The 12,860-nt window shown below is 45.4% G+C and overlaps 1 pseudogene; it reads left to right on the top strand.

Moving 5' to 3' along the window:
* The first annotated feature begins 245 nt into the window (after positions 1 to 245).
* Positions 246 to 364, top strand: LOC134946286 (5S ribosomal RNA; annotated as a pseudogene).
* The last annotated feature ends 12,496 nt before the right edge of the window (positions 365 to 12,860 follow it).

The raw sequence follows: 12,860 nt of genomic DNA, 5'->3' as shown, positions 1-12,860 counted from the left end.
TCTGCACGAGGGCAGAATTCAGGAAAAAGGTTTGAGTTACACCCAATAAAGTCGAATGCCCAGTAAATGGGATTCCAATATCTTTTTCAAGATAGGTACTGTTTTAAATAGGGAAGTGCCTCCCAAAATAGATATGCATATCATTTGATAATGCAAAAATCTATAGGGCCTCTGCCATCAAAAGAATAAGACCATATTGTCTTTGTCTGGGGCAGTCATAAGGCCAGCCAGAACTTCACCTTGTAGTCTATGGCTACACCACACTGGATAGGCCCAATCTCATTAGATTTTGGAAGCTAAGCAGTGTTTGGCCTGGTTAGTTCTTGGAGGGGAGACCACCTTGAAATACCAGGTGCTGTAGGTACATTGGGCTGAGGTACTGGAAGACAGGTTTCAGCGCCTGCAAGGGAGTAGGAATCCCATATAGCTCATATGGACACTAATGTTCTAGGGCATCAGCATAACAATCGCTGTTCAAGAACAGCTTGGTTCATGTACAGATGGGTCCATGGTTATCTTGACTAGTTTCTGTGCTTAGGCACAACATGAATTATAGTATAAACCCTTCATCTGTATATGGGAAGCTGATTCAGAATCTAAGAAGGTTCTGGAAATTTTTGCCTTGGCTGGAAGTTTCTATTTGAATTAACAGTTATTCCGGAGTCAGAAACAGACTCCAAGAAGGTCACGTTGCCTTCCACATATAACCCCAAATATAGGGGTCTGGTTCGGCCTTGTCGGTCATAAAGGAACGTAACAGCCTTAATACAATAAGTTTGGTAAGGCAAAGAAGCAAAGGCCACCAGAGGCCAGCTTCCAAACCAGAGGCCATCAGTATGATGGTGCGGGTCTCCTTCTGGCGGATTACAGAAGGATAAGGTGCCGAGTTCTTCAGTTTGCACAGATTTGATAGCAGTCTACAAATAGATGCCTGGGTGCAAGAAGTGATATCTCTAAAGTTATTCTTTCCCTTCTGGAACCATTCTCCTAAAAGGTAATTCAGTTTCAGGCCACCTCGGGTAGAGGCGTAGGCGAGGGATTGGCATGAAGCAATTCAGAAAATGTTTTGTCGGGAATAGTCATTCCATTAACCCATGCGCAATGGAGGATTTATTCCCACCTGGGTCAAAAACAATCCCTCGCCCCATTATCAATTTAAAAAAACAGAGAAATTTGGGTAACACGATTCACATGGAGGCTACTCCATAGTTGGATGAGGAGCCAATATAATACATGATATTCCTGGATAAGTCAGGAATTTTACCTTCAGGATCCTATAACACTGTCCATCAGTGTTATCTCAAAGTTTACCATCCTTCAGCCAAAATTCAGTTAGGCCTTATCCTTTGGGTTAGCCACAGCCCCAGAGTACCAAAATGATTATGGCAATTTATCTCCGTTAGTAGAGGTTAAGAAAAATTGCCATACCTTGACAACCTTCCTATCCTGACACAAATAAAGGAAAGGTTCTGTGTCATCTACAACATATTCTGCAGAGGCATGGGTGGTTCGTAAATGGGATCATCTCAGGTTCCGTAACATAACTCACGGTGGGGCTATACTGAATTTGAGTCTGCAGAAAAGAATTACCTCGGAACAAGATATCCAAGGTAAAGTTAGGGGAGTTGTTACATAATCAAACAATATCGATTCACGCAGCAATGCGAATGACGGGTTTGATGGTGTTAACAATACACATGGTGGAGTGGGCATAATTCCACTCAAGACTTTTTCAGCACCTCCTCCATCTAAGGCTGCATCACACTGGATATGTCCAATCTCAATGATGTTGGAAGTTAAGCAGTGTTGTACCTGGTTAAATTCTCCAAGCACAAGACCATCTGTGAATACCAGGTGGTGTAGACGGGCCAGATGGACAGTACACAAACAAGACGCGGTACTGGCAAAAAAAGGTAAGAAGTAGCCTGGGGGCTACAGACATTCCATCTAGATCAGAGGATACCTTTTTCTTTTTGGATATCAGGTGGGGAAATCCTGACAACAAATACAGGTCTTCACGTCTATGGAGGCCATTTTCTGGAAAATTATGATTCCGGGGATTATGGACCACAGAAAAAAAGGTGCCTGCTAATAATCTGAAAGCACTTCAGGCCATATAATGGATCCTGATTCAGGCACGAGAAATTCCTAAAGGAAGATCGGTCCAGATCCGCAAGGACAAGGAAAGGGCAGTAGTGTACCTCAACTTTCAGAGAGGAATACGCAGATAAATAGCAAGGAAGGAGGTAAATCACATACTAAAATGTGCAGAACTCCATCTTCCAGCCTTGTCCTCATGGTTTGTTCCGGGAGTCCAAAACTGAAGAGCTGATTTCTCAGTCGACACGTCATTCAGGTAAATGAATGGGCTTTGCACCCTAAAGTAATTTCAGACTCGGGTAGACCAATGGGCTTGGCCAGAGATAATTCTCATGGTGTCCCATCAGAACAACAAAAGCCATAATCGGGTCAGGAACAAAGGAAGTGATCTTTGTGGATATCTTTTTAATGAGAATTTTATTTCTCTTATGTGTTTCTCAAATCATCCTGCTACTCAGGATAGTGAGGAAAATACAACAAAGATGCCGGGATCCTAATAAGCCCCGGCTTGGCCCAGAAGGTGTTGGTACACAGATCCGCAGAAAATATTGAATACCTTTTCTGTTTCCTCTACGCCCAGACTAAGACAGGGACCTTGATTATCACAAATATCTGGATCAACTGTTTTGATGGCGTGGCTTTTGAAATCTATATACTGAGGTGCAAAGGATTCTCACAAATGCTCAGAGCAAGGAAAAACTTCCTTGACTCATATTTATCACCAAATATGACAAGCTTATAAGCATTGGTGCAATAAAAGAGGTATGGACCCGAAATCTTGCAGAGTGTCCAGGGTTTTACCATTCCTTCAAACAGGAATAGATTAAGGTTTAGCGGTGGCTTCCTTGGAAATACAAGTGTCAGCATTTGACTGTATGGTTCCAAAAGAAAAATGCCAAATTACAGGATGTGTGCACTTTTTCCCAGGGAATGCTGCGCATTCAACCTTCCCCTTTTCCTACTACAGGGTCAGGGAATCTAAATCTAGTCCTCAAAAGCCTGTCAAGTTGCTCTGTTTTAAACCACTAAGTTTAGTGGATTTTAAATGGTTGACAGCTAAAGTTCTCGTTCGGCTGCCTATGGCATCAGCTAGAAGAGAGTCAGATTTAGGAGCACTTTCATGCTAATCTCCTTTTCTGATGTTATCCAGATAAAGTAGTTCTCAGAACTAGGTCTGGGTATCTTCCTAAGGGGTGATCTATATAACACCTTAATGAAGATATTATGGTCCCGGTTTTTCAGGAATTGGGATTTTCTGCGGGAGATGCGTCGCTGGACGTAGTCCGGGCATTACGTATCTACATGGATTGTACCAGTGTCATTAGAAAGACAAATTCTCTTTTCATCCTCTACGTTTTTTTTCACAAGGGGAGATGGCCTGCTACTAAACAGACGCTAGCAAGATGGCTTCGAATGACGATTTCAGAAGCATATTCTTAAAATGATCTCCCTGTCCCGGCTAATGTCTCTGCTCACTTTACATGTAAGGAAGGTCTTTCATAGGTAGCACAATATTGTGCTTGAGCAGAACAGATATGTAAGGTAGCCACATGGCTTCCAATAAACACATTCAATCAGACATTATGCCTGGGATATCTTTGCCTCTCATGATGCTCAATTCGGGCGTAAGGTTCTCCTATTAATCAGGAGCATCCCCACCACAAAAAAATTGCTTCGGGAAGTCCCAATGTTATCCTGTGGATAACCTGTGGACCCTGCCGGAGAAATATACGTTATGGTAAGAACTAACCGTTGATAACGATATTTCTCCTAAGTCCACAGGTTTCCACAGGGATCCCACCCTGACGCACCTGATTTGAGAATCTGTATACTCACTAACCTCTTCCCTCTTGCATGGAAGAGTGTGCATGTGTGTTTTTTGCCTGAATAGGGTTCTACATAATGCTCCTGCCTAAATGCTTTGGAAACAACTAATTTGACTGAGTCAGTGGGCGGGATTATATGGACGGACCCGGTGCATTCTGGGAGGCCGGAAGGCTTGTGATCGTTTGGTGCCAATCTGCTGTCGCTCCATCATATCCCAATGTTATCCTGTGGAAACCTGTGGACTTAGGAGAAATACTGTTATCAACGGTAAGTTCTTACCATAACGTATATGTTGCACTGCTGGTGGGACAGGTGTAATATGCAGAGAAATTTAGATTTGAGAAGGATGTTTCCAAACTGAAATCTAAATGTAGTGTAAAAAAAAAGCTGCACTACATGCAAAAAAATGTACAGTATGTACAGTATATGCACCCCTTGCATTGCAACATGGTTTGGCCAGGTACATAGCTACTTGTTCTTTCTTACTTTGGGACTGATTCAGAGAAGTACGCCAATGCAGCTGCAAGTGCAGTTTTCTCTGCAAGACAACTGCAGATATCAGCAAGTGAACCTGCCGCCCAAAAGTGAAACGCAACTCATTCATAATTGCTGACATATACTAGAGATGAGCGGGTTCGGTTTCTCTGAATCCGAACCCGCCAGAACTTCATGTTTTTTTTCACGGGTCCGAGCGACTCGGATCTTCCCGCCTTGCTCGGTTAACCCGAGCGCGCCCGAACGTCATCATGACGCTGTCGGATTCTCGCGAGGCTCGGATTCTATCGCGAGACTCGGATTCTATATAAGGAGCCGCGCGTCGCCGCCATTTTCACACGTGCATTGAGATTGATAGGGAGAGGACGTGGCTGGCGTCCTCTCCGTTTAGAATAGATTAGAGAGACACTTGATTTACTAATTTTGGGGAGCATTAGGAGTACTCAGTACAGTGCAGAGTTTTGCTGATAGTGACCACCAGTTTTATTTATAATCCGTTCTCTGCCTGAAAAAAGCGATACACAGCACACAGTGACTCAGTCACATACCATATCTGTGTGCACTGCTCAGGCTCAGGCCAGTGTGCTGCATCATCTATTATCTATATATAATATTATATATATCTGTCTGACTGCTCAGCTCACACAGCTTATAATTGTGGGGGAGACTGGGGAGCACTACTGCAGTGCCAGTTATACGTTATAGCAGGAGCCAGGAGTACATAATATATTATATAGTGAGTGACCACCAGACACACAGTGCAGTTTATTTAATATATCCGTTCTCTGCCTGAAAAAAGCGATACACACAGTGACTCAGTCAGTCACATACCATATCTGTGTGCACTGCTCAGGCTCAGGCCAGTGTGCTGCATCATCTATATAATATATATTATATATCTGTCTGACTGCTCAGCTCACACAGCTTATAATTGTGGGGGAGACTGGGGAGCACTACTGCAGTGCCAGTTATAGGTTATAGCAGGAGCCAGGAGTACATAATATTATATTAAAACAGTGCACACTTTTGCTGCAGGAGTGCCACTGCCAGTGTGACTAGTGACCTGTGACCTGACCACCAGTATATATAATATTAGTAGTATACTATCTCTTTATCAACCAGTCTATATATTAGCAGCAGACACAGTACAGTGCGGTAGTTCACGGCTGTGGCTACCTCTGTGTCGGCACTCGGCAGCCCGTCCATAATTGTATATACCACCTAACCGTGTTTTTTTTTTCTTTCTTTATACATACATACTAGTTACGAGTATACTATCTCTTTATCAACCAGTCTATATATTAGCAGCAGACACAGTACAGTGCGGTAGTTCACGGCTGTGGCTACCTCTGTGTCGGCACTCGGCAGCCCGTCCATAATTGTATATACCACCTAACCGTGGTTTTTTTTCTTTCTTTATACATACATACTAGTTACGAGTATACTATCTCTTTATCAACCAGTCTATATATTAGCAGCAGACACAGTACAGTGCGGTAGTTCACGGCTGTGGCTACCTCTGTGTCGGCACTCGGCAGCCCGTCCATAATTGTATATACCACCTAACCGTGGGTTTTTTTTCTTTCTTTATACATACATACTAGTTACGAGTATACTATCTCTTTATCAACCAGTCTATATATTAGCAGCAGACACAGTACAGTGCGGTAGTTCACGGCTGTGGCTACCTCTGTGTCGGCACTCGGCAGCCCGTCCATAATTGTATATACCACCTAACCGTGGTTTTTTTTTCTTTCTTTATACATACATACTAGTTACGAGTATACTATCTCTTTATCAACCAGTCTATATATTAGCAGCAGACACAGTACAGTGCGGTAGTTCACGGCTGTGGCTACCTCTGTGTCGGCACTCGGCAGCCCGTCCATAATTGTATATACCACCTAACCGTGGTTTTTTTTTCTTTCTTTATACATACATACTAGTTACGAGTATACTATCTCTTTATCAACCAGTCTATATATTAGCAGCAGACACAGTACAGTGCGGTAGTTCACGGCTGTGGCTACCTCTGTGTCGGCACTCGGCAGCCCGTCCATAATTGTATATACCACCTAACCGTGGTTTTTTTTTCTTTCTTTATACATACATACTAGTTACGAGTATACTATCTCTTTATCAACCAGTCTATATATTAGCAGCAGACACAGTACAGTGCGGTAGTTCACGGCTGTGGCTACCTCTGTGTCGGCACTCGGCAGCCCGTCCATAATTGTATATACCACCTAACCGTGTTTTTTTTTTCTTTCTTTATACATACATACTAGTTACGAGTATACTATCTCTTTATCAACCAGTCTATATATTAGCAGCAGACACAGTACAGTGCGGTAGTTCACGGCTGTGGCTACCTCTGTGTCGGCACTCGGCAGCCCGTCCATAATTGTATATACCACCTAACCGTGGTTTTTTTTTCTTTCTTTATACATACATACTAGTTACGAGTATACTATCTCTTTATCAACCAGTCTATATATTAGCAGCAGACACAGTACAGTGCGGTAGTTCACGGCTGTGGCTACCTCTGTGTCGGCACTCGGCAGCCCGTCCATAATTGTATATACCACCTAACCGTGGTTTTTTTTTCTTTCTTTATACATACATACTAGTTACGAGTATACTATCTCTTTATCAACCAGTCTATATATTAGCAGCAGACACAGTACAGTGCGGTAGTTCACGGCTGTGGCTACCTCTGTGTCGGCACTCGGCAGCCCGTCCATAATTGTATACTAGTATCCATCCATCTCCATTGTTTACCTGAGGTGCCTTTTAGTTGTGCCTATTAAAATATGGAGAACAAAAATGTTGAGGTTCCAAAATTAGGGAAAGATCAAGATCCACTTCCACCTCGTGCTGAAGCTGCTGCCACTAGTCATGGCCGAGACGATGAAATGCCAGCAACGTCGTCTGCCAAGGCCGATGCCCAATGGCATAGTACAGAGCATGTCAAAACCAAAACACCAAATATCAGTAAAAAAAGGACTCCAAAACCTAAAATAAAATTGTCGGAGGAGAAGCGTAAACTTGCCAATATGCCATTTACCACACGGAGTGGCAAGGAACGGCTGAGGCCCTGGCCTATGTTCATGGCTAGTGGTTCAGCTTCACATGAGGATGGAAGCACTCAGCCTCTCGCTAGAAAACTGTAAAGACTCAAGCTGGCAAAAGCACCGCAAAGAACTGTGCGTTCTTTGAAATCCCAAATCCACAAGGAGAGTCCAATTGTGTCGGTTGCGATGCCTGACCTTCCCAACACTGGACGTGAAGAGCATGCGCCTTCCACCATTTGCACGCCCCCTGCAAGTGCTGGAAGGAGCACCCGCAGTCCAGTTCCTGATAGTCAGATTGAAGATGTCAGTGTTGAAGTACACCAGGATGAGGAGGATATGGGTGTTGCTGGCGCTGGGGAGGAAATTGACCAGGAGGATTCTGATGGTGAGGTGGTTTGTTTAAGTCAGGCACCCGGGGAGACACCTGTTGTCCGTGGGAGGAATATGGCCGTTGACATGCCAGGTGAAAATACCAAAAAAATCAGCTCTTCGGTGTGGAGGTATTTCACCAGAAATGCGGACAACAGGTGTCAAGCCGTGTGTTCCCTTTGTCAAGCTGTAATAAGTAGGGGTAAGGACGTTAACCACCTCGGAACATCCTCCCTTATACGTCACCTGCAGCGCATTCATAATAAGTCAGTGACAAGTTCAAAAACTTTGGGTGACAGCGGAAGCAGTCCACTGACCAGTAAATCCCTTCCTCTTGTAACCAAGCTCACGCAAACCACCCCACCAACTCCCTCAGTGTCAATTTCCTCCTTCCCCAGGAATGCCAATAGTCCTGCAGGCCATGTCACTGGCAATTCTGACGAGTCCTCTCCTGCCTGGGATTCCTCCGATGCATCCTTGCGTGTAACGCCTACTGCTGCTGGCGCTGCTGTTGTTGCCGCTGGGAGTCGATGGTCATCCCAGAGGGGAAGTCGTAAGCCCACTTGTACTACTTCCAGTAAGCAATTGACTGTTCAACAGTCCTTTGCGAGGAAGATGAAATATCACAGCAGTCATCCTACTGCAAAGCGGATAACTGAGTCCTTGACAACTATGTTGGTGTTAGACGTGCGTCCGGTATCCGCCGTTAGTTCACAGGGAACTAGACAATTTATTGAGGCAGTGTGCCCCCGTTACCAAATACCATCTAGGTTCCACTTCTCTAGGCAGGCGATACCGAGAATGTACACGGACGTCAGAAAAAGACTCACCAGTGTCCTAAAAAATGCAGTTGTACCCAATGTCCACTTAACCACGGACATGTGGACAAGTGGAGCAGGGCAGGGTCAGGACTATATGACTGTGACAGCCCACTGGGTAGATGTATGGACTCCCGCCGCAAGAACAGCAGCGGCGGCACCAGTAGCAGCATCTCGCAAACGCCAACTCTTTCCTAGGCAGGCTACGCTTTGTATCACCGCTTTCCAGAATACGCACACAGCTGAAAACCTCTTACGGCAACTGAGGAAGATCATCGCGGAATGGCTTACCCCAATTGGACTCTCCTGTGGATTTGTGGCATCGGACAACACCAGCAATATTGTGTGTGCATTAAATATGGGCAAATTCCAGCACGTCCCATGTTTTGCACATACCTTGAATTTGGTGGTGCAGAATTTTTTAAAAAACGACAGGGGCGTGCAAGAGATGCTGTCGGTGGCCAGAAAAATTGCGGGACACTTTCGGCGTACAGGCACCACGTACAGAAGACTGGAGCACCACCAAAAACTACTGAACCTGCCCTGCCATCATCTGAAGCAAGAAGTGGTAACGAGGTGGAATTCAACCCTCTATATGCTTCAGAGGTTGGAGGAGCAGCAAAAGGCCATTCAAGCCTATACAATTGAGCACGATATAGTAGGTGGAATGCACCTGTCTCAAGTGCAGTGGAGAATGATTTCAACGTTGTGCAAGGTTCTGATGCCCTTTGAACTTGCCACACGTGAAGTCAGTTCAGACACTGCCAGCCTGAGTCAGGTCATTCCCCTCATCAGGCTTTTGCAGAAGAAGCTGGAGGCATTGAAGAAGGAGCTAAAAGGGAGCGATTCCGCTAGGCATGTGGGACTTGTGGATGCAGCCCTTAATTCGCTTAACAAGGATTCACGGGTGGTCAATCTGTTGAAATCAGAGCACTACATTTTGGCCACCGTGCTCGATCCTAGATTTAAAGCCTACCTTGGATCTCTCTTTCCGGCAGACACAGGTCTGCTGGGGTTGAAAGACCTGCTGGTGACAAAATTGTCAAGTCAAGCGGAACGCGACCTGTCAACATCTCCTCCTTCACATTCTCCCGCAACTGGGGGTGCGAGGAAAAGGCTCAGAATTCCGAGCCCACCCGCTGGCGGTGATGCAGGGCAGTCTGGAGCGACTGCTGATGCTGACATCTGGTCCGGACTGAAGGACCTGACAACGATTACGGACATGTCGTCTACTGTCACTGCATATGATTCTCTCAACATTGATAGAATGGTGGAGGATTATATGAGTGACCGCATCCAAGTAGGCACGTCACACAGTCCGTACTTATACTGGCAGGAAAAAGAGGCAATTTGGAGGCCCTTGCACAAACTGGCTTTATTCTACCTAAGTTGCCCTCCCACAAGTGTGTACTCCGAAAGAGTGTTTAGTGCCGCCGCTCACCTTGTCAGCAATCGGCGTACGAGGTTACATCCAGAAAATGTGGAGAAGATGATGTTCATTAAAATGAATTATAATCAATTCCTCCGCGGAGACATTGACCAGCAGCAATTGCCTCCACAAAGTACACAGGGAGCTGAGATGGTGGATTCCAGTGGGGACGAATTGATAATCTGTGAGGAGGGGGATGTACACGGTGATATATCGGAGGGTGAAGATGAGGTGGACATCTTGCCTCTGTAGAGCCAGTTTGTGCAAGGAGAGATTAATTGCTTCTTTTTTGGGGGGGGTCCAAACCAACCCGTCATATCAGTCACAGTCGTGTGGCAGACCCTGTCACTGAAATGATGGGTTGGTTAAAGTGTGCATGTCCTGTTTTGTTTATACAACATAAGGGTGGGTGGGAGGGCCCAAGGACAATTCCATCTTGCACCTCTTTTTTCTTTTCTTTTTCTTTGCATCATGTGCTGATTGGGGAGGGTTTTTTGGAAGGGACATCCTGCGTGACACTGCAGTGCCACTCCTAGATGGGCCCGGTGTTTGTGTCGGCCACTAGGGTCGCTAATCTTACTCACACAGTCAGCTACCTCATTGCGCCTCTTTTTTTCTTTGCGTCATGTGCTGTTTGGGGAGGGTTTTTTGGAAGGGACATCCTGCGTGACACTGCAGTGCCACTCCTAGATGGGCCCGGTGTTTGTGTCGGCCACTAGGGTCGCTAATCTTACTCACACAGCTACCTCATTGCGCCTCTTTTTTTCTTTGCGTCATGTGCTGTTTGGGGAGGGTTTTTTGGAAGGGACATCCTGCGTGACACTGCAGTGCCACTCCTAGATGGGCCCGGTGTTTGTGTCGGCCACTAGGGTCGCTAATCTTACTCACACAGCTACCTCATTGCGCCTCTTTTTTTCTTTGCGTCATGTGCTGTTTGGGGAGGGTTTTTTGGAAGGGACATCCTGCGTGACACTGCAGTGCCACTCCTAGATGGGCCCGGTGTTTGTGTCGGCCACTAGGGTCGCTTATCTTACTCACACAGCGACCTCGGTGCAAATTTTAGGACTAAAAATAATATTGTGAGGTGTGAGGTATTCAGAATAGACTGAAAATGAGTGTAAATTATGGTTTTTGAGGTTAATAATACTTTGGGATCAAAATGACCCCCAAATTCTATGATTTAAGCTGTTTTTTGAAAAAAACACCCGAATCCAAAACACACCCGAATCCGACAAAAAAAATTCGGTGAGGTTTTGCCAAAACGCGTTCGAACCCAAAACACGGCCGCGGAACCGAACCCAAAACCAAAACACAAAACCCGAAAAATTTCAGGCGCTCATCTCTAACATATACGCAGCCTATATTCAAGAATGTGAAACATCGACTGCTCAAGTAGGTTTATGGCTATGCAGTCTGACCGTAGTCACGAAGGCGCCATGTTATTGTACTTGAGCTTGCAGCTAGTGTCAGATACACGCCCCAAAATTAGCCATGACATGCCTGCATTTTTACGACCACTCCCTGCTAACACCATGTTAAGGGTGTGGTTCATCAAATCGACAGTGTCTAGGTCGACACTGAGGATTTATTTATTTTGTGTTGTTTTCTTCGTAGAGTGACCGGGATCCCAAATTAGTGCACCGCGTCCCCTCGCGTTGCTCGCTTCGCTCGCCATGCTTCGGGCATGGTGCCTTCGCTTCGCTCGGCACACTTTACCGTTCCAATCGTAGTCCACGTGGATCGTTAAGTATGAAAAAAAATTCAAAAAAAGAAAAAAAAATGTGAAAAACTCATGTCGACCTTTAGACCTGTCGACCTAGCACATGTCGACCTAGAAACCCTGTCGACCTTCCATCCATGTCGACCTAGTGACTGTCGACCTATAGTGGTCGACCTAAACATTGTCGACCTAGACACTGTCGATCTTCAGACCGGATCCCCATGTTAACACCCCCAAATGGTCACTTATTGTCAATAACTTTGCAATGGAATCCTCACTGTCGATAATCACTCAGTTCCATGTAATAATGGCTTTGTGGCCATTTCAGAATCAGGCCTTTAGTCCCAAATCTGAATCAGACCCTGGGGGAAATATTTACAAATGTTCGATTTTGTATTAAATTTTCAGGTCGATTTAAATCGACTGAAATTGAATCAAATCTCAATCAAAAGCCCCAGCAAGGTAATGTAGCAGAGGATGATGGGTGTAAAATGGGGTGTAGTATGGTTTGCCGGTGGTCGGGGTCCCGGCGACCAGCATACCGGCGCTGGAATCCCAACCGCCAGCATACCGACAGCTGGGCAAGCGCAAATGCGCGCCACACTATCTATTCTCCCTCCAGGGGGGTCGTGGACCCCCAAGAGGGAAAAAAGATGTCGGTATGCCGGCGGTCGGGATTCCGGTGCTGGTATGGTGGTCGCCGGGAGGCCGGCCGCCGGCAACCTGAAGACCACCCGTAAAATGTTATATTCTGAAAAATAGTAAGTTTTAACAGGTTATGAGATTTGTTCTCTCATTGTAATGACTTATTTAAGACATAAATGAAACTGCAGTATTATTATGAAGAAAGTAACACCTTAATAAAAATGACTTACAAATATACAGCCTGCCTATTTGCACTTTTCTGCATTATGAAAGTTATACAGGATGGATTGCATAAGCGATCCCCTGTGAAATGTCCTGGTTATTGGTAAACTGCAGGTGCAGGGCCTGTTCTGTGCATGTGCATAACGGGTCCTGCGATTGCT

Source organism: Pseudophryne corroboree, chromosome 7 (assembly GCF_028390025.1).
Source record: "Pseudophryne corroboree isolate aPseCor3 chromosome 7, aPseCor3.hap2, whole genome shotgun sequence".
Taxonomy (NCBI): Eukaryota; Metazoa; Chordata; class Amphibia; order Anura; family Myobatrachidae; genus Pseudophryne; species Pseudophryne corroboree.
Note: the sequence above shows the minus strand (reverse complement) of the source record. Positions and strands in the feature narration are given on the sequence as shown.